This window comes from Pithys albifrons, chromosome 4 (genome assembly GCF_047495875.1).
Source record: "Pithys albifrons albifrons isolate INPA30051 chromosome 4, PitAlb_v1, whole genome shotgun sequence".
Taxonomy (NCBI): Eukaryota; Metazoa; Chordata; class Aves; order Passeriformes; family Thamnophilidae; genus Pithys; species Pithys albifrons.
In genome coordinates this window covers 35,778,534-35,799,627 of record NC_092461.1, presented here as the reverse complement: position 1 = coordinate 35,799,627, position 21,094 = coordinate 35,778,534, and the positions used below count along the sequence as shown (strand labels likewise).

At 41.4% G+C, this 21,094-nt stretch overlaps 1 long non-coding RNA gene across 2 annotated transcripts in view; it reads left to right on the top strand.

Moving 5' to 3' along the window:
- Positions 1 to 21,094, top strand: part of LOC139671250 (uncharacterized) — a 105,055-nt gene that overhangs the window by 2,928 nt on the left and 81,033 nt on the right. For both annotated transcript variants that reach the window (XR_011697692.1, XR_011697693.1), the window contains exon 2: positions 20,036 to 20,159. This is a non-coding gene — a long non-coding RNA (uncharacterized lncRNA). The remainder of the gene's footprint in view (positions 1 to 20,035; positions 20,160 to 21,094) is intronic.

Below are 21,094 nucleotides of genomic sequence, written 5' to 3'. Positions count from 1 at the left end.
GCCTCTCCAGCTATATGAACAGTGGTTACTAGTTGCAAAGAGGAGATACAGAAGCAAGCTCTGCAGCAGCTGAGTTTAGCCAGAGAGGCTCCTGTTTATAGTGCAAGGCAGAAGAGGAGAGTGCTTGCCTCAGAAATGCCTCAGGGAGGCATGACACAGCGATATGGGTGTAGCATGGAGACATACAGAGCATGGAGAAGTTCCTCAGGTCTCTGCTAGCACCTGACTGAGCCAAGAGCAGAGAACAAGATCAAATTCTCCTGAAATAGCAAATGTTAACCTATTTCTCTTTGTTGTATCAATGTTATGATCAGTTAATTTCCTCTGATGCTCTCAATTTCACTGATGCACCCCGATGAGTGTGCAGGTAACACGTGCTCTACCGTAATGCCATCATAATCATAACAGGGTCCAACCCAGTGTGTTGGATCCACTCCCCCTTATGCTGTAGCATTTCCCTAACAAGTGTCGTTGAGATGTTTTTGGGAAAGAATCCAGGATTTGTTTCACAGACAGCATTTCCTCAACAGCTCAGTGAATATGGAATAGTTTGAACTAACCATGCAAATCTCACTTGTCTTCTTATGTAGAGAAACTATATCTATTCTAAACTCTGGGCGAGGGCTTTCAACTGCTGATGGGGGATAGCTATGCAGACTTCAAAGGAGCTGTATCAGCTTTCACCAAGTGGGGTTCCAGCCCTTTATTCATATTTTAAAATTCAGAAACTGTGCCTAGGTAAAGCAATTTTCTCTATACTTTTAAGTAGCCAGTATTTTATTTTATAGCTGTTCCCTCAGTGGCAGGATTGTTTCTCAGTAGTCTGTTTAAAGGCCCTTCAAGGCTGAAGGAATTAAAACGAATAATTTAAAGCTGGTCTATGATGCATAATTTTTAACATATGTTTTACAGACCATGCAGAACAATTTTTTCTGACTTGTCAGTAGATTTTTTTACAAACACGCTGTGGTGGAACCAAAAGGTTTTTTATTTAAGACTCAGATTTGAGTCCTCCTATGCATGGTCACAGCAGCATGCTGGAGCCTACAGCCATAACAAGGAAATCATTATCATCAGCACTGATCAGAAAAGAGCAGAACTGTAATAATTGCAGCATTTTATACCTCTTAGACACAGTGTTAAACTAGATGGGGGCAGAACTATGGCTCTCCCATCTCAAGAAGCCTCATCCCAAGGTAGGGACAGAGGAGGTGGGATTTGTTTAAACTACAGCTGCAAAAGAGACAGACCCAGGTGGTGCTAGAGAAGGAAGTGTGAGACATGTTGACCTTTGATTATCTTTTGAAGATTGGCTGGAGTGGTTTTTTGCCAACTTCCTGATAACACCCTAAACAGTGTGGTGCTAGGAATGTTGTCTTAGTAATTCTTGGCAGTTTTAACAGGAAAAGTTAATTGCTGGTGAGTAACAATGATTCACCTTTTATGGATTTCATTTCTTGTCCTTGCAGTAAAAAAGGGTGGAGGCATCAACTCTGCAGATGCTCAAAATCAGCCTGGGTTTCAGCCTTCTCAACTGCTTTCCACTCTCTTCCTTGTTTTCCTGGATTGTCCAGCTTTTCATTTCTATTTAATAGTTATTTCGTATTTGCAGCTAGAATTAAATTGGTTTGGTTATTTCAAAAACTCTTCGGGCCCAAACCCAATATCAAGTGTTTCAGCAGGTTGTAAAGTTAGGCACAGCAGATTTGGGCTTGTGTTTGCTCCTCCTTTCATTTGCTCTCCCTTCAGTTCAAAATCTGTCATTTTTCAAACAAGGCAATTGCCATTGTGTCTAGAAGTTAAAATAGAAAACCAGCGTTTGGTATGTATGCTGTTGGCAAGAAGCTATTTCTCCTAGCCTATGTAAATAAATTGTCATTTAAAAGTGGTTAGCTTGCTCTAAGAGATGTGCTAAGTGCTGCCATTCTACCGTGCTCCCAGTGGGAGGAAAGGGGAGAGGATACAGGAGTGTGGCCAACTAGTGCCCCATACCCAGCTGCTCCCTCTTCTAGTTCTGTTGAATTGGACTGTTCTTTGCACAGGCCGAAGTGGGTAGTTGGATAGTTCCTGTCTCAATGAACACAGCAGGTGTGATTACTGATCTTGCCAGTTATGTCCCCAGGCCAGGACCAAGTTCCACACAGGTGGATCCCTTTAAAAGTGATTTACTGATTATGTTTTTATGTAGATAATCGTTCATGTTTATTATGTATTACATAGATGCACACCTATTGATTTGTACTACTAGATATGAAAGAGATTAAATACTTCCAAACTTTATAAATACGGAACTAAGAATATTGACCACAGATGGACTCTACACAATTTATTTATTCTGACTGGCAAAAGAGACAGATTGTATATGTATATTTGTATTTATGACAGATGATAAATATATATCTTACCCATACTGAAGAGGTAAAAGATGTTCTGTATTCAAATGTATAAGAAACAATGTCGTTACTTTCCATAATTTGCTACAATAGCACATTCTATACAGTGCTAACAAACGTGATTAGGCTATTTAATGACAATTGACTTTGCCCTAACTAATACACAGTTTTATTATGTCTGGCTTGGTTTTCTTGGCTTTTATTTTTCTTTTCTTTTTTTGCAAGCAACACCCCACATCTGACATACGTTGCAGAACTGTGATAGTCTTCCCTGATCCAAAGTCTCCTACAAGCAACTGGTAAGAGTGCAGGTTCAAAACAGGGTTTTAGGTCACATTGTCTACCTCCACATGTCACAGGGCCAGGCTCTGGCAATGAGGTGCATTAAGAGCAAAGAGAAAAAATAAAAAAGCGCAACCTCCTTTCCTTCTTGCTCTTGGAGTTCAAACGGTGAGGAGCTGCAAGAGCTCAGTGGTAGTGACACACAGTCAGTGCTCTAAGCATTTGTTTCACAGCACCAATGTGCAGGACTACATCTGAGACAGCTTTGACATCAGAGCAGGATTTCTTTTGAGTCCACGCTATTACACAGAGACATGTTTTTACCTGCTAGGACTCATTAGTACTGTATATGAGAGCATTGGCTGTAGGTGAAGGTTGTGATATGGTACCATCTGCTCTCAATAAATGTCTGAGAAAAGTCAGTGAAACCTTTCAGTATTGCAGCACATAAAAACACAAAGTAAACATCACAACCCTAATTTGCAGAAATATTCGGCAAATCTAGAGCTCACACAAACTCACATAAAAAGTAATCCAAGCTATGAAATACTTCTTTGCTTTTGTACTCTTAAATAAATTCAAGTTTTGCTATAAGACAGTATAAAGCCTGAGAGGACTAATAAGCACTAAATAAAAATAAAGCACCTTGGGGATATTAAAAAAGACAAAACCATAATCCAGGAAGTGGTGAAATCACCATCCTTGGAAGTGTCCAAAAAATGATTGCACATGGCATTTTGCAACATCGTTTAGTGGACATAATGGTATTCAGTTGAAGGTTGGACTTGAAGGTCTTTTCCAACCTTAAGGATTTTATGATTTTCTGTTAGGATATAGGAAGATTAAATTAATGTAAAAAACATTAGTTGGCCATAAATATTTTACTGCAGAAGAAACAAATGGCTTCAGCACCTAAACCAAGGACAAAGGTAATTAACTATGTGGCAAAGGGACAGCTATGGTATACTTTCTGGGTGTTTCATACACATGCAGCATATTCAGTCTCTGCAACATAAATGACCCTTCTTGTCAGCTCAGGCATCACCTATGAAACATCATAACCATAAAATTACCATGATTTACCTTTGTGCATCTCAGTCTCACAGTGTCTCGAGTTCCTTCTATTCTGAAGTTGAAAATATGTGCATTAAAGTGATTGTGAAGGTATAAGCATCATTTAATTTCATTTCATTTCAGCTGTCCCTGAAGACAGTCAAGAATAAACCAGAAAGTGAAATTAGACTTAGACCCAGAAAATAAATGTTATTGATTAAGTTGAAGTGTCTATTAGGTTTTAAGTTTCCAGCCCATAAGAAGAATGGCAAGCAAAGCCTGGTAAAGAAACATTTTGACAAGAATACATATTTTGTGGCTCAAACAAAATAAATATAGTAACACAGAAGAACCTTTTCAAAGTCAGGCTTATGTGTTTGTCTGATCAGCACCAGCTAACCATTTTTTCTCTCCTGAATGTCACAGAGGGACACAAGCTGTGCCACCATGCAGTTTTCGAGATAGATGTTTTTCCTCAAAGGACATGGTGCACATGCCAAAGGCTGTACATGTTGTATTAAGTTAAACACACTAACTAAACAAAGTGCTAATTTCATGTGGAAGTCATCTCCTGGGAAAGTTGTGAATAAAGCAGCGAAGCACACCTGACAGATGTTAGTGAGATAGCTTAGTTTGGTATGGAGAGGCATTTATGTTGAATGGTAGAAAAGGAGCATAAACTACGACAGAAAAGTTTGGGTGGTTTTGCTTTCCTGCCAGATATATAGGTTAAAATTACTCTAAGCAGTCCCTTCCACTTACTGGGATAGGCTGGGAAGGGATGAGTGATGTGGGCAGAATCCCTCCTGGGAGGGACAGTGGCTGCTTGTGCTGGGGTAGGGCTGAAGATCTGCTGTTAACCCACAGCTTGGAGCTCAGCATAGGACAGAGTAGCTGAAGTGCTACTAAAGGGGAAAAAAAGAAAAAGGTCTAGAAACTAATTTCCCAGACATTTCCTAGAAAATACTTATCTCACATTACTTCTCTGTGCAAAAGCTTAGCAGAGTTCTTCACTAAAGCATCACTAAGTCATCTGCAATGCTGTTTTAGATCTGGTATTAACAAATCAGCATTTAAAGAGGATCTTGTCATCAAAGGTGGCTTTGCGGTAACTGGTCATGACTTTTTTTCCACTTAAGTTGTATGGTAAAATAAATAGCGAGACTACAAATACAGTTCCCTGATTGCAGAAGGCAAAGTTAGGTAAATTAAGGAATTGCTTTAATGACTAGAGATAAGAGCTGGAAAAACAGTTTCAAAGACTGTAAAGTGGTGCTGCATTCAGACCATAACCTTCACCTAAGAAATTGAAAAAAAAATATTTAGAACCCAGAGAACCATTAATCTAAGTTTAATACAGGGTGATTTCTTAAATTTAGTTTAGAAAATTATTTAAGATCTGGAAATAAATACAAAATGGGATAAAATGCAAACTTGTGTTTACCACAAAGAGAGTTTATTTGAGATGAAGGGATTCTCAGTGAAAGATTAATGTAGCATATTATGTTTACCTGTTGATTAAGCAGATAAAGGGTATTGCTCAGCTATTTGGCTGGGTTTTGGAGGCTAAGGGTGGAATCAGACTGGTAATGCAGAGTCCACGTGTGCTGAGCATGGACTATCCTGCACGTGAGTTGAGGCAAGCCCAAGCAAGTACAGACTGGAGGTTTAACAGATCAAGAGCAGCCCTGAGAAGGACTTGGGGTGTTTGTGGATGACAAACTCAAAGTGTCTCAGAAAAGCCAACATTGTCCTGGGCTACATCCAAACCAGCATAGGGAGCAGGTCAAGGGAGGTGATTCTGCCCCTCTACTCTGCTCTTGTGAGGCCCACCTGGAATCCTGCATCCAGCTCTGGGGTCCCCAACATAGGAAGGATGTAGATCTCATGGAATAAGTCCAGAGGATGCCATGAAGATGATCAGAGGGTTGGAGCACCTCTCCTGTGAAGACAGGTTGAGGGGATTGGGGTTGTTCAGCCCAGAGAAGAAAGTCACTGGAGAGACCTTATAGCATCTTCTGGTGCCTAAAGTGGCCACAAAAGAGCTGGAGAGGGACATTTTACAGGGACATGTAGGGATAGGACAATGGGGAATGACTTTGCAATGAGAGTAGATTTAGATTGTATGTTAAGAAGAAATTCTTTCCTGTGAGAGTGGTAAGGCCCTCAAACAGGTTGTCTGGAGAAGCTGCAGGTGTCCCATTCCTGGAATTGTTCACAGCCATGTTGGATGGGGCTCTCAGCAACCTGATTTAGTGGGAGATGTTGATGCCCATGACAGCAGGTTGGAACTAGATGATCATTATGGTTCCTTCCAGCCCAAACCAATGTTCTATGAAGATACAAACTGAGCCTTTGGTGCTTTATTTGAAAGTGGATTCAAAATAGCTTCCTAATAATAAATGGGAACCTTTCAACATTTCCCAGTCTCCTATGGTCTCACAGGATATACTGTTTCTTCCTGGTGTTGAGGTGCTCACCTTTCCCACTGCAGCAGCCCAGCTGACCTGCAAGGCTCAGCTGTCAGGCAGAGTGCAGAAACAGGTCTCTGCCACAGTCCTGGAGCAAGGTATATATCCACTCTAGTTTAAAATGCTGCATAGCACATCTCCATGAGTCAGGGTGTCACATCATTCAAGACAAGATAAAAGATAAACCCACCACTCATGAAGAGGAGGTAAAAAACACAGGATCATACAATCATTGAAACTGAAAGACCTCCAAGGTGTGTGTAGGAAGAGTTATCTGGGCTGGGAGGTCAACTGCTGGAAAGCAGTCAGCAAATTTGAGGGAGTTGACAGGCTGTACTTCAGAGCAAGGTAACTGAGGTGAACTTCACCTTTAGAAATTTATAAAACAGTCTGCCTTGGGATAAGAGCTCTTTACTTGCTTCCAGTGTAGGAGGGGAAAGATTGGGGTGTTCAAGATGACTTTAAGCTGCTAGCAGGATGAAGCCATGAAATGAGCAAATGAGATTTGCTCAGCCTTGGATAATGAATGAAACCTGAAGGGGAATCCAATTGCTGACAATTGATTGGGAAGCAAATGGCAGGGAAGACGGGGAATGTATAGTAGCTAAAGGAGGAATGAGCATCAAGTGCAGGTGGATGTATTCAGGCTGTAAATTAAAGTTATGCTGGTAACTATCATATCAAAAGTCAAAGAGATGCAAGAAAGCCTCCAGAAAGAAAAAGTTCTCTCAAGTTTATATATGGGACTTGATGCACTCCTGGTAAATATATGGTTCCCTGTATGAAAAAACTACTTGCCATAATACATTAGACCTACACCTCCTTATGTAAGGAGACATAACTTGATGTTCCCACAAATCTATTTCTTGTTTACATCAAGGAAAATGTGCAAAGCAAGAAACAGTATGTGTAAAGACACAAGGACAGAGCACAGTGCCTGCATTATCCCCCAGCTGCCCCTATGATGCATTAACTCTGCCACACAAAGGAGTTAGAGGAGCTGGCTGGCAGCAGTTCACTTGAGGCAGTAGAACATATTCTACTGAATTCTCAAAGATCTAAATTGAGCCAGGATGCTGAGCTCAGGGCAAATATTTCTTGTTATCTCAGAAACCAGGTGGTTATGGACACCAGTGCCACCTGAAAGGGACTGAACACAGTCCCTCTAACCTCCATTTATCACTTGAAGTAAGTACAAGACCGAAAACCCATTGATTCCAGGGACAGCAGCTCAGATGACTTGTTCTGTTTTGGTTGCAAAATTTTTCTTAGCTGTGTAGATGAAATTCTTGTGCTTACTGCCATGATTATGTAGAATGTAGTTATTTTCAAAAAGGATTCTCTCTTATTTAGCAAACAAAAGAACCCATAGTATTTCTACCTATTTATTTACTTATTTCCCCAGCAGACCAGAGGGTAATGCAGACTTTGGGGTATAAAAAAGTATGCAGGTTTTAAAACAAATTTAAGAAGAGACAAGCCAGAAGTGATGGACAAGTAATCTGGTCTGATTGATAGAGTAACACAGTTTTATTCAGGTTAATAGGTTTATGCTTTTAATCCATATTAAGTGGAACTGGAGCATCAGTGTTTCAGAAAGACATTGGAGGCTTCCAGATATCAGGAAGCCACTTCTCCTCTTGCTACAGTTCAGCAATAGCTTTTCTCACTCATTGTACAAAACCTTTCACTTTATATTTTCTTTGCATGTATGTGTCTTCAGCCCACAGCTGTTGATTCCTCTGCTTATAACAGTATCCGTTGAAAACAAAATTGTCTTCACTTGAAAGTCCTCCATGCTATGTCAGCACTGTGATCTGCTTGTGATGAACTAAGTAAATTCAACATTTTAAATCTCTTATATAGGATATATCTGGCCAGATGTGTACTTCTACCCAACAGATGGCTGTTCAGCACTAGTCACCTCTGGCTGGCATCAACTCAGAGAAATGAGCCCTTCCAGGGTGAAGTCCATGTCATCCCAAAGTGAATCTTTAAACCAGACCAGATGAATGTCCCTCACAGCATTCCTTTTTCTCTCTAGCAAAACTCAGGGAAGCCTGTGCTGGCTACCTCTCATGTCACTGCCTGCGTTATAACCTTCTATATTTAGGCAAGATGAATCTGACTCTTGGAGTAAGTCATTTTCCCAGCTTTGAATAATTTCCTTGGCTTCCTCCTCTGCACATCACAGTGATGAGGCTTTGCAGATCTCCAGCAGATTCATGGCATTAATGTCTACGTATGAGGAAGCCTCAATCTCAAGTTCTGGAGATGCACAGAGGGCAGTTCACTGAAAATCTGGCTAGGGAGATAGAGCTGGATTTTTATATGCATGATGTCCGCAGCCTTTACTTGGTATCGATTGTACCTTTTTAATGAGTTGCATGTGGCACTGGTGAGAAAACAACTTAATAGTTATGGCCTCTCTGGAAAAGGAGCAGATTATGTAATTATTGATCTTGATATTTTTGTCCGGTACCTGTTTTCCATTTTAGTAAAAACCACTGGAACATCACAGGCTTCAGTGCCTTCCATCCAGTTTGTTTCCAACATTAGCTGTATCTACTCCTACCAGGCTCAGCCACTAGCCCAACCAGACAGCTGCCACCTGTTTTATTTTTAAATAAATATTTACATCTGTCAAGTTATAAAGCAGAAAGCAGTGAATCCATTCTTGATGTCTTTTTTTTTTTCCTCCATCAGTTGCAGAGAACATCCTAAAAAATTACATACTCTGTGCAACAAAAGCCAAAATATTTGTGTATCTGGGCAGGCTCCCTTTAATTCATACAATACATTTTTAAGTGCTGGAGTGTTAACCCACAATTCCCTAGTGGTTTGTTAGGTCTAACGGAAAGAAATGTAAGGATAATCTTGCCCAACACCTTATGTGCCCTGTGTTAAGAATGGCTAGTTGGAATGCTTCCATGAAATAAATATGACTAATATATTTATATATTGCCTACTTGCATGGGCAGCAAGCATGGTTGGAGAAGAACTTACAGGTCTTTCTGTCTGGGAGAAATACGAAAGAATTCTCCCAAAGGAGTCCTGCTGTTTTATTTGAGGGTCTTCTACCACAGTCTGCAGGAACAGCTCAGGTCAACCCTGTTCCACATCCACCTGTCTTCTCACCCCTCTGTCTTGTTCACTCTCTATATATCCCTGTCTTCCTCCCTCCACCATGTTCACTAGCTCTGATTGCAGACACTTTCAGGGAAAGGAACAACAGTTTTGGACAAGTTTTTTCTTACCTGTATCTGTCTTCCCACAGATGTAAAGGCCATGTTAGAAAACCAAGTTTCAGCCTGTACTCGCTGCATCATCTGACATCAACTAACTCTTTACCTATAAACTGGTCCAACACAGATAATGAAAGCAAGTTCATTATGGCATTTAATATGTTGCCTTCTCACATACTCTTATGGCTTTCTTTTGGGACAGTAAGAATTAATTGAAGAGATTGCTCAAAAAATTCAGTTTTTCCTGTTGAATTTTACAGGATACTATTGTAGTCAGTGAGCCAGGTTGTTCAGGTGAGATCACACCACTCCCCTGCAGCTCCACATTGCTCTAAAAGTGATTTGTATCCATTTAATTTTAGTTGGTAAGAAACAATTTCAGTTAAATAAATATAATGTTGGCTTGCCTTGATTTGAGAAGGTTCACACAATGGATTGTGGTGGTTTAAATAATAACTTTCAAAATCTTTGGAACTCTTAGTTAAAAAGTGGCAGTGTGAGAGCTAAAGTAAGTATTTTTAGTGATGGATCATCACAGGGTTAGTAAAGACTAGGCAAAAGTGAAAATCTTGTGGGATAAATGTGAAAGGGATAAAGGCATTGGCATTGGAATGGGCTGCCCAGAGAGGTGGTGGATTCACCATCCCTGGAGATTTTTAAACGCAGATTGGACGTGGTGCTGAGTGCCATGATCTAGTAAATGGACCAAGGGTTGAACTCGATGACCTAGGAGGTCCTTTCCAACCCAATTGATTCTATGATTCTACATGAAACAATCCAGTAAGAATCCAAACCACGTCTGGTATTTTGAAGCTGATCTTTACTTAGCTAATATAATCCTGCTTTTATTTGTTGGGGGTTTTTTGTTTGTCTGGTTGGTTGGTTGGGTTTTTGTTTGGTTTTGATTTTGTCTTTGTTTTATTTTTAAAGTAGGGTTTTAATTTCTTCCTTTTTTTTTCTTTTTATATCAGAAAATTTTTATAATCTGTTCACAACATCACACAAACAACCCTGTGACAATTGGAATAATGTTTCCTAGAGCATTAGGGGAATTTGTAGAAAGAATCATTGCTTCATGTGGGAACAATCAAGCACTCATTGCAGGCATTTTTATTGCTTAATTTCTTTGTGCTGGTACCTTGATTTGTTTCTCAAATTTAACAAAGAAGAGTATGAAGCAACTAAAAATCTGAAATTACTATGTAACCATATGGAAATATTAAGTTAAGGAAGTCTAAGCACTTAAACCAACTGTTCAGGGTATTTTCCCCTTAATGTGCTTACATAAATCACATTAGTTTTTATGAGAGTTATTTTTCAAATTTATAGACTTTTTCAGATGAATCTTTATCTCCCAAGGTAGCATATGCAGAGGCTGAGTGTGTTGCTGTGAATTAAAGACTATGGAATTCAAATTTTAACTTTGACACTGGATTCATGGATGTCATTGCAAAAGCAAGTTATTCATGGACTTTTGGAAATAGCTTTTATTTTTTAATGCTCAGCTTTATAAACCTGAATCGTTATTTCTGAATACCGAGCATTCAAATTACTGATTTAACTAGCAATTTTTTTGTGGGAGTTCTAGAACTGGTCTGTGCTATGCCTTCATCTCTAACAAAATCTAAAGGGGTAAAAAATCACTGCCACTGTTTGAGCAAAAACAGTGCATAGAAGTGTTGCCTGTTTCACTGAAATCCCTCTATTCTGGAAATAGCTTATTTGGAGGTGTTGTGGTTTAACCCTGGTACTCAGCTCATCCCCTCACAGTGGGATAGGGGAGAGAAATGGAAGAGTAAAAGTGAGAAGATTTGTGGGTTGAGTTAAAAACAGTTTTACAGGTAAAGCAAAAAATGCATGCCCAAGCAAAGCAAAACAAGGCATTCACTCACCATTTCCCATGGGCAGATAAGTGTTCAGACATTCCCAGGAAAGCAGGGGATCTTCTTCTCAGGGAACTCTCTACCCAGGAAGAGAAACATCATCTCCTCAAATGCACACCCTGTTTTCTTCTTCCCCAGCTTTATATACTGAGTGTGATGCCATAACTTGTGAAATATGCCTTGGGTTAATTGGGGTCAGCAGTCCCAGCTCCTTGTGCACCCCCAGCCTCCTCACTGGTGGGGTGAGGTGAGGAGCAGAAGAGGCCTTGACTCTGTGTAAGCTCTACTCACCAGTAACAGAAACAACCATGGGTAATCAACACTGTTTGCAGCACAAATCTAAAACACAACAGCACCATATGAGCTGCTATGAACAAAATTAACACTATCACAGAAAAAAAAAAAAGGTACAGGAGAATATCTTATAATTTAGAAAAATAAAATTTCTAAGGAATATATCTATCTTTGGTGAATTATATTAATATTTATGTACTTAGGTGTTTATATTTATATAATAATACTTTAGATAATCTAAATGTACATTAATCGTTATAGATACTACTTCTAACTTTGCTAGCAACATGTACTGAATGTGCCCTGTAGGTACAGAAAGCAAAAGGCAACCCCAAACTTTCCTACATTTATTACAATTTTGAATGAAGAGTTATTTTAACACTGATTTGGAGATTTGGGGATGACCTAATTCACCTATTTTGAATTTTGCATTATTTGAAAATCAGTGAGAATCTCTTGAGTGCAATTTGGAGCCATGTGGGCTGATTGGTACCTCTGCACAGTGCTGCAGGGAACTCACATGATGCTGGCAGTGCTCTTTGCCTGTAGATCATGTTGAGGGGCTAAGGAGAAGCTTCAAATGCTCAGCTACAAGTCGAGAAGCAGAAACCAGACAAAGCACAGGTTCTGAGTACCTGTCAGCCCAAACAGATTTTGCCTTGGAACTCTAGAATTCACCTCTAACCAAACTTTTTGTACAACTCCTTATGCAGTTATGGGTGTACATGCTGGAATCACAATTTGTCTTACACTTCCTAGGTACAACCTCAAGTCCACCATACCCAATGAGGGACAGAGTCTGGAAAGTGAACCTAAATATATTTATAAGGTGAAAGTTCATCACAGCAAGGCTAATGAATAAGCAGTACAAACCAGGGAGGTGTGCTGCCTGCCAGACCTACCTTTGGGACAGAGGATGGATCGTGACTCATAAGTCACTCAGTGCTTAAGCATCTTTGAATGTTAGTTTTAGCACTCCATCTCACCCTGGTAAACATTGAAAATTCTTCAGAAAAAGGAGAACCAAAGGCTCACCAGAAGATCAAAGTAGGTTTTGTACTGTCTTTCATTCTGACAATGACTCATACAAACACTCAGCCATCAGCTGCAGCCCCTGAGCAAGGCTGATGGGTGGAGATCACCTCTGAAACATGTTCCATGAAGAGGCTTAGCTACATTGGGCTGGGGTTTTGTTACACACTTGAAGCTTTTCTCTTGGCTGAGAGGTTTTCCAGTGCAAATCCAAGCCTACCATCTAACATCTCAATCTTGAGGGCAGTGGGGTGTTATCCACCACTAGATATCTTTAACCAAGGCTTAGAGTTTAGGCTGGGTCTGTGCCCTTCTAAGGGACTCATGCTCAGCCATGAGCCATGGCTTTGGTATGGGAAGCACTGGTGAAGCACTGGTGACATTATGCAGCAGTGATGACCATGAGGGTTCCTGCTGGTCTCATTGTCACTGCAATTCCCTTGTTGTCCTACATAATGCCTGCTACCAACCCTAAGCCTTTAATGACTCAGGACTCCCCTGACCTTAGTTTCTCAAGTCATTTTAGCCTTGAGAAAGCTTTATGCTGCTTGGATCTGGGTTTTAAATACTTAGCCTTCTAGCTGTAGCCTAGTTCCTACACTCTAAAAAAAGAGCTTTTCCATTTATTTTCAGGGTTTCATGGCTATGAAGTGTTTTAAATAACCAACCCTCTCTTTGTTTTTCTCTGGTGTGGGTGGGTTGGATTGGTCAGTGCACACAAAGTACCACAGCTGCTCAATTCACTGTGTTAGTGGCGTGGACTGGTGATTGTGCAACTCACAGACAACGCGGACATGCAGAATTAAGGGGAGAGGCACTGTGTGGTTACACGGAATGTTTTTCAGCCTGTGTTCTTCTTGCTATTTATTTGGGGGAATATTTTATTCTCTTTCTTTACCTGAGCAGTCAAACAGTATTCTAACTCGCAATCTGCAGCATTGGAAGCAGACAAGTACATAACAAATGGGGCAGTTACCTGGATTACATTTAAGTGAGACAATACCTTCTGCTGTGTTCTAGAGAAAAGAGCAAATTCCTTTCCTGTTTTAATGGCAGGTGACACCTGTACTTCCAAATAGATTGCTCAATGAGCTTTCAAAAACAGTCACCTCAGTGTAGCCCAGAACTCATTCCCATCTTCTCTTTAGCTGCCATGGAGGGGGAAGGGGTGTGCTGTGTCAGAAGGACAGCAAAATTACAGTGCACAGTAACAGCAGACAGATTCCTTCAGCTTAAATGGCATTAAAATAAATTCTTTCATTGAAAGAAAAACAAAACAATGAAAGATGAGGAAAGCCTGTGTGAGGGAGCACAGCAGGTTAACCATCTGGGTCTGTGCCATCATGTGCAAAGGAAGGGAGACAGTTCACCTTGAAATGCAAAGGTCTGACTGATCTGAAAGCTCAGACACATCAGTGCCTGTCCTGGCAAGCTTGCTGATGCAGGATCACTGTGCTGCTTTAGACTGATCAAAACAATCTGTGGATTTATCCTAAAGTTGTTGCCTTGATGTTGCTAGAGAAATTGATGTGTTGAAACCTCCTCTCTTTGCAATCTTTCCACTTTCTCACCCCGTCCCATATCCAGGAAACACCTTTGACACAGCTCACGACACTCCTTCTTCTCAATAACTGTGGATGAACATTTTGTCAGCCTCACAGATCTCCACGGAGAACTCTCTCTGCAGCTCACAGCCTTTTCTGATCTGTGTGTTGTGTGTTGGAGAGCCCCCAAAGAGCTTCAGACTCATTGAGAATTGGAAGAAATCCAAAGATATAACCCTCCATAGATAATGAACTCAAATACATCCAGAAAATTCAGCTGTGGTTTTTAAAGTTGCTTAAGAAAGTGGGAGTTTTAAGATCTCAAACTTAGGCAATTCAATTATCCCTCAATCTTCTTTTTTTTTTTTTTGGTCATAACTTTGCCACAATTTCTGCATCTACAGACACTTTTCAAATCCTGCCCATAAATGTGTTTTAGGCCTGGTAGTCTGTATAGTTCTGACACTGATTAGTGCTCCAAGCAGCAAGTAAGTCCTCTCCTAGAAAGACTCAGCATCTTCCTGACACCACTGCTTTTATCCAGAGCCATCTTTATGTCTTTTTTGTAGCAACAACCATACAATAGGCCCCACTTCTCTTTCCTTCTCTGGACACCCCACAGCTTCTGCAAACAACTGGCTGTAAAGCGACACATTCCCATCAGCAGAAAATTCTGCAGATGTCCTCTAATCTCTCAACAGAGTAAACAATTCTGTGCCATTCTAGCAGGGAAATCATCCTTGTTATGGTACATCTGAGCAACTTTGTCCTTTTTCTGGAATATGCTACAGCACAACTTTGTGTGCCACAGTGAGCTGCACCAGGCAGACAAACTTGCTGACTGAGCCACTGGTGGACAAAAATATTTATTCCTGAAGAACAGGTTGAGCAGATGAAATCATCATGGCAATGTTCAGGTATCTGAGGCTCCAGAGAACACCAGCAAGCAGCAGAGTAAAGCCAGACACTACCAGCATGTGAGTGGGTGACTCACAAGAAACCACAGCTTTGATTAGTTCACCTTTTTCCCAGCCACAGACAAATTGTTGAAGCTCTTGTAAGTTCCTTACTTACTTCTGGTAATTACAAATTGAGCCCTTTGTGCAGAGGACCAGTGTACATATTGTGCATTTGTGAAATGCCCTGAGGCCCTGGAGACACAGGCATTCAGGGTATTTCAGAGACTTTGAGAACCTTGTCACTGGGAGAATTCCACCTGCTTTGAAGACTTGCTTTTTGCAGTCAAGAGAATAACACAGAAGTATCCTTATCTCCTGTCTTTAAAGCAGGAACCTGGCAAAATGAAAGCAGAATACACAAAGCATGAGCAACAAAGCTGGGAGACACACATTGTGTCACTGTTTTCTTCATAAAGATCACAGGTCATTTGTGCTTGTCCTCTGCTCGTTCATGAAACATATAGGTACATAGAGACACCAAACAAGTCCATAGCTACCAAAGAGCCAATGTCTCTGTTTAAGGGATATCCATATTTCCTTATCATCCAGCCACGTTGCTTGCAGTCTGGCTGTACTCAGGGGCCAGCAAACTTCAAGTACAGCAAGAACCAGCTCACACATGGGTGTGGATTTAGCTTAAGATAGTTGGGGAGCTCACATCACCATAGTAACTGCATGCTGTTGCATTAATTTCAGCAAAATAAATGAAGCTTGTAAGTCAAGGGGTATTTACATGGAGCACATAAAGAATCTGCAACAGTTCAGAATGAGGCAGCCAGGCTTTTCTGGCTGGTTTATCCTGCTTTTCAGAACTAATAGCCTGGTTGGAAGACTCCATTAATACAGTTAGCCCGTTTTCCATATCTGAGTAGGTATGTTCAGACATGGCTTGGATATCTCTGCACAGCCCTACACTAAGCTATGTAGAACAACAGAAGCATGAAAAAGTCTTTACAGTAATGTGCAGATTTCCAAAACCTGAGATTGTTATAGAAAAATTTAGCAGGTTTGAGTATTCCTCTTCTCACTGGTGAAGTTTGTTTAAGATGTATTGATTACATATTAATAAAGGTGGGATGAATTGTTCTTTATGAGAAAAACAAGAACTTCACTAAGATGGCCTGGAATCCTCATTTTATTGCCACAAACCCACCCTCTATTCTTTAAAAAATGAATCAAACATGCTCACCAGGGGCAAACACAGGTAAAAAATATCCATTTCATTTGTGCTGACTTAGAACAGCCTTGCTGGGAGGGAGTGGTCAAGCACAAGGCTTGTTGGCCACCTTAACTACCTAAACTCATCTGTGTCTGGCAGCATGTTGACTTTTCCTTTAATCAGGAGTTGCAGAAGTGTTATGAAAAGGAACTTTGGTACCAGAAGGAAGAAAAGCATCTGTATTATATCTGTCTGAGATAGTGGTAGTTCATTTTCCCATAGCAGCCCTCACAGTTCTCTGCTGTTCCTTGATAGCTAGAAAGGTGTTGATAACACACCAGTGTTTTGGCTACTGCTGAGCAGAGCTGGCACAGCATCAGCAGTCTCCCCAACATTCCCCTGACATCAACAGGCTGGGGGTGGGCAAGATCCTGGGAGGGGACACAACTAGGCCAGCTGACCCAAATGAACCAAAGGGATTTTCCATACCTATGACATCAGCTGAGATATAAGGAAAGGAGGAGAAAGGAGGTGCACTCATTATTTAAAATGCTTGCCTTCTGAAGCCACCACTGTGTCTGCTGAGGCCCTGCTTCCCAGGAAGTGTCTGGACATCACTAGCTGGTGGGAATTGAGAATAAACTTATTTTTGTTCTTTTTGCTTGTGTGCACACAATCTTTCACTTTTGCTTGAGTAAACTGCCTTATCTGAGCCTATGAGTAATTTTCCATCTTATTTTCTTTGCCCTGTCCATCTGAGAAGGGGGAGTGATAGAGTGGCTTGGTGTGCACCTGGCATCCAGCCACCACAGCACTAAAAAGAATGAAGATGACGATGAAGAAAAGTATTGCCACCAGCGACAAATATGCTGTTGATTGCAAAGGTTTCAGGGATGAGGCATCCACAACTTCTCTAGGCAACCTGTTTCACTGCCTTACCAGCCTCACAGGGAAAAAATTCTTCTTAATATCTAATCTAAAGCTACTCCTTTAGTTTAAAGTCATTATCCCTTGTTCTGTCTCTGTCTACCCATGTGAAAAATTCCTCTCCAGGTCTCCTGTAGGCTCCCTTTAGTTACTTGTAGATGTTTTAAGGTCCCCTGACAACCTTTTCTTATCCAGGCTGAACAGTCCCAACTCTCTCAGCCTGTCTCCATAGAAGAAGTGGTCCAGCACCCCAGAGCTGGATGCCCTACTGCAGGTGGGGTCTCATGGGAGTAGAGAAGAGGAGGAGAATTACCTTTCTCAACTTGCTGCCCATACTGCTTTTGATGTGTCCCAGTACATGGTTGGCTCTGTGGGTTGTGAGCACCCATTGCTGGGTCATATTGGGCTTTTCATCAGCCAACACACCCAAATCCTTCTCCTCAGTGATACTTTCAATCTATTCTTCATCCAACCTGTGTTTGTGCTTGAGATTGCCCTTCCTCACATGCAGGACCTTGCACTTGGCCTTGTTGGCCACTCTAGCAGTCTTACTTTTTGTGCTCATATTTGTCCAGGAGCTCAGCCAAGTCTATCCTCCAGACCACCAAAGGGGTTGTGTTAACTGCCTCTCTGGCAATGCATCCATCCAGAAGTGGGACAGGACATAGGCTGTCATGCTCACAGCTGCCTAAGCAGCTCCTCCACCCATGGTATTTTAGCAGTGACTACAGACCATCATCTGAGTGAGGGCTCCAAGCTACCAGAGGCTTTAAATCTCTGCAGAAATCCAATGGGCTGATGTTCATAAAAAATGGGAGATGGCATGAGGACAACCCTTAGCCATGACACTTCTTTGATTGTTTGTTGTTTGGGGTTTTTTTCTTCAGCCTACTGGAAACTAGAGTTGCATCCAAAGAGCTACAAGTTGGAGAATGCATTTTTGGGGCCTTTAGCTGAAGGGGGCATGAAGGGAGTTTGCAACATCCCTGACCATGTGATTCACATGGACCAGCTGAACTCTGCAGCCTGATACATTGTCAAGAGTGTCCTGATCATGTCCTCTTTGTTTATGTGTAATATAAGGAAATGTTCTTTTTGGTTTTATTTTAAAAAATGTTTTGTCCACCAGCCTGATTTCTTTTCCCTGCAAAGCTATCCATTTTCCAGTAAACCCTCAGGCAGCACAGGCGGTGATAATTCAGGTCACAGGTTTTGACAGAGAAACCACATCATCAGCAAGTCACTGCTAAAGAAAGTGGGTTTTTTTCTTGTTCCTTGTGGATTTCTTCTTGTGTCCAGACCTCCACTACTTGTAGTGAGAGTAAAAGATTTGTTGCAGGAGTATCATAAGAACTTCAAATTTTGCATGGGTCTGCCCCTTTGCTGAACTTTTAATTCCAAAAAGTCAGGGAATTAATTCAGGACATAAGCAAGGTGAGCAGCGAAGTTACACTCCACACTGGGAGGTCTGGAGAAGGAATCATGCAACAGAGAGAACATCTGAGGACATCACTAGTATCTCTTCAGGGACTGAATGAGGATGTGGGGGGTGGGAGCAGCACAGCCATGCCACAGTCTTGATTTTCAGCCAGAAATACAGTGGTGTTTTGGCTGACCCTCTGTTGGGATGGCAAAGGGAAGGACACTTTCTTTCTGTCACTCCCACTTGCACAGGGACAGACAAATATATGGCAATGGTTTTAGGGCAAACATGACATTTTTCAAACACATCATGATGTTTCACTCCAGAATGAATGCTTCCAATGTCTGTTTTATCAGAAAATTAACTAAAAGAACTCAAAAGAGAGTCAGAAGATAGCTCGACTGAAGGTCCTGTAGAGTACTGACTTCAGCACCTGTGTGAGTATCCCAGGAGCTCTGGGCTCAGTTGAGGCCACAGAAAGGTTCTTGGAGGCAGTCAATTGCTGCTGCCAATGTCATCACTATAAATCAGCTATATCTCAATTGATTTCAGTGACATTTTCCTGGATTAATACCTGAGACCAGATACTGACCTTAAGCACATGGTCTGAACAGGGCCATTCCTACTCAGCTGAAACCATTTGGAGTTTTTCCAATACCATTTGATTGGCATTAAGACTTGATCCATAATGGAAGAATATATAATAGCCTGAGAATTGAATCAAATATATCTAATCTGGGTCGGATCCTCAGATAGGGATGTTGATGGATCATATGCCAGCTCAGTGCAGGTTTTAACTAAAAATACGGACATGGCTCTGTAAGTGTCACTGTGAAAGGCCCATATTTGATTATGTAATAACAATTATATTTTAATTTGAGCTTGTTCCTCAACAGCACACATCTTCTTTTCTCATTAAAATTAATAAACTCCTTTCTCTGGGAAAGGCAATACCCACACCTGTGTTTCAAGAAGAAGGTGACAAGAAAACAAGGATGACATGACAGTTCAGGAATGCCCAAAGCCCTTCCTTGCTTTAATGCTATGTAAAGAACAATTTTGCACAGCCTCTTAGCTGGAGCAGTTATCTCCCCTGGGCTTTCCAGTCTCTAACTTCTATGTCCCTGTGAATTTAGTGTACACACAATGCGTGACTGATGCTTCTACGTGGAACAAGCCACATTAATTTTTTATTCTCACCAAGCACAAAACTAGAAAACTGTTTCCAAGACTGTGTGAAAGTTCATCCCTGGAAAGACATCTCAGTTTGGTGGGTGGATATGATCACAGATCAGGTTTGAGAAGGCAGGAAGAAGGGAGGCAGCAAAGAGTTAGCTGGATTAGAGGATTAATTACACGTTTTCCTTTAGGAAGACAGGAGATTGGTGGGATGTGAATGAAAGAGAAAGGAAATGAAGAAGGGTTATGGAACCCACAGATCAGACAGACACATGAGTGATGGATGCAGCTGCTACCACAACCTGTGTTTTAAAGGTATGCTTTCCCTTTCTTTCCTTGTCCCCTTCTGCTAGGGCAGTGATTCTGGGCTGCTCCCATCTGTGGCATGTCATGAGGTGTTGTCATGTCAGTGGTGTTAGTTGCTGTTAGGGGAGACTGGATCCAGGAGTCAGAGGGAGGTGAGTCTGGGACAGGTCCATGCTCCAGGTTCCACCGGTAGCATATATATAGATACATACCACATACATACATACATGCATACATACACGGCTGACCACATGGATTACAGACACACAGAGAACACATATGAACACAGTAAGCACCAAAGGCCTCATCCTGTTCCGCGCTGTGTCTGAGCAGGACAATGGGCAGTTAGTTGGAATACATATACATACACATATGTAGTTTGAATGCCTTCAACAACTGGGTTCAGACACTCCTTTTGCCCAATAGCAGCCCCTGGATCCCAGTCTCCCCAGTAAGTGGCACTTGGAGATATAAGACCCTGAGAACACAGCCCACTTCAATGGCTGTTACAGACCAACTCGCTCACACAGAAAGCTGTCTGGCTGCTCCAGCTCCATCTTCACTAGTGGGCATGGACTTACTCCCACAACCACTAACTCCAGTTGCTGCACCACAGACACAGGGACCTGATGGCTCCTAGTTCCAGTCCATTCCCTGCTTCACTCAGAGCTGTCCCTACATGGAAGCAGAGAGTCTCTCACACAGGGAAAGAGAGTTTAAATTGGGTTTAAAATTGTGTTTAATGAGAAAACAGGACAGATAGCACTCATGAGGCACAAGGCACAGCCAGGCAAGCACACTGTCCAGCAACCTGTTTACACTTGACCAGCCACTTTATCCCCTTAACATTCTATTTGCTTATGCTTGTTCCTCCCTAATCCTTGCTAATGCTCTCTTTTCCCTGAATTTGGTTACATCCCTAGCCATCCCTTAACCAGCCTTGC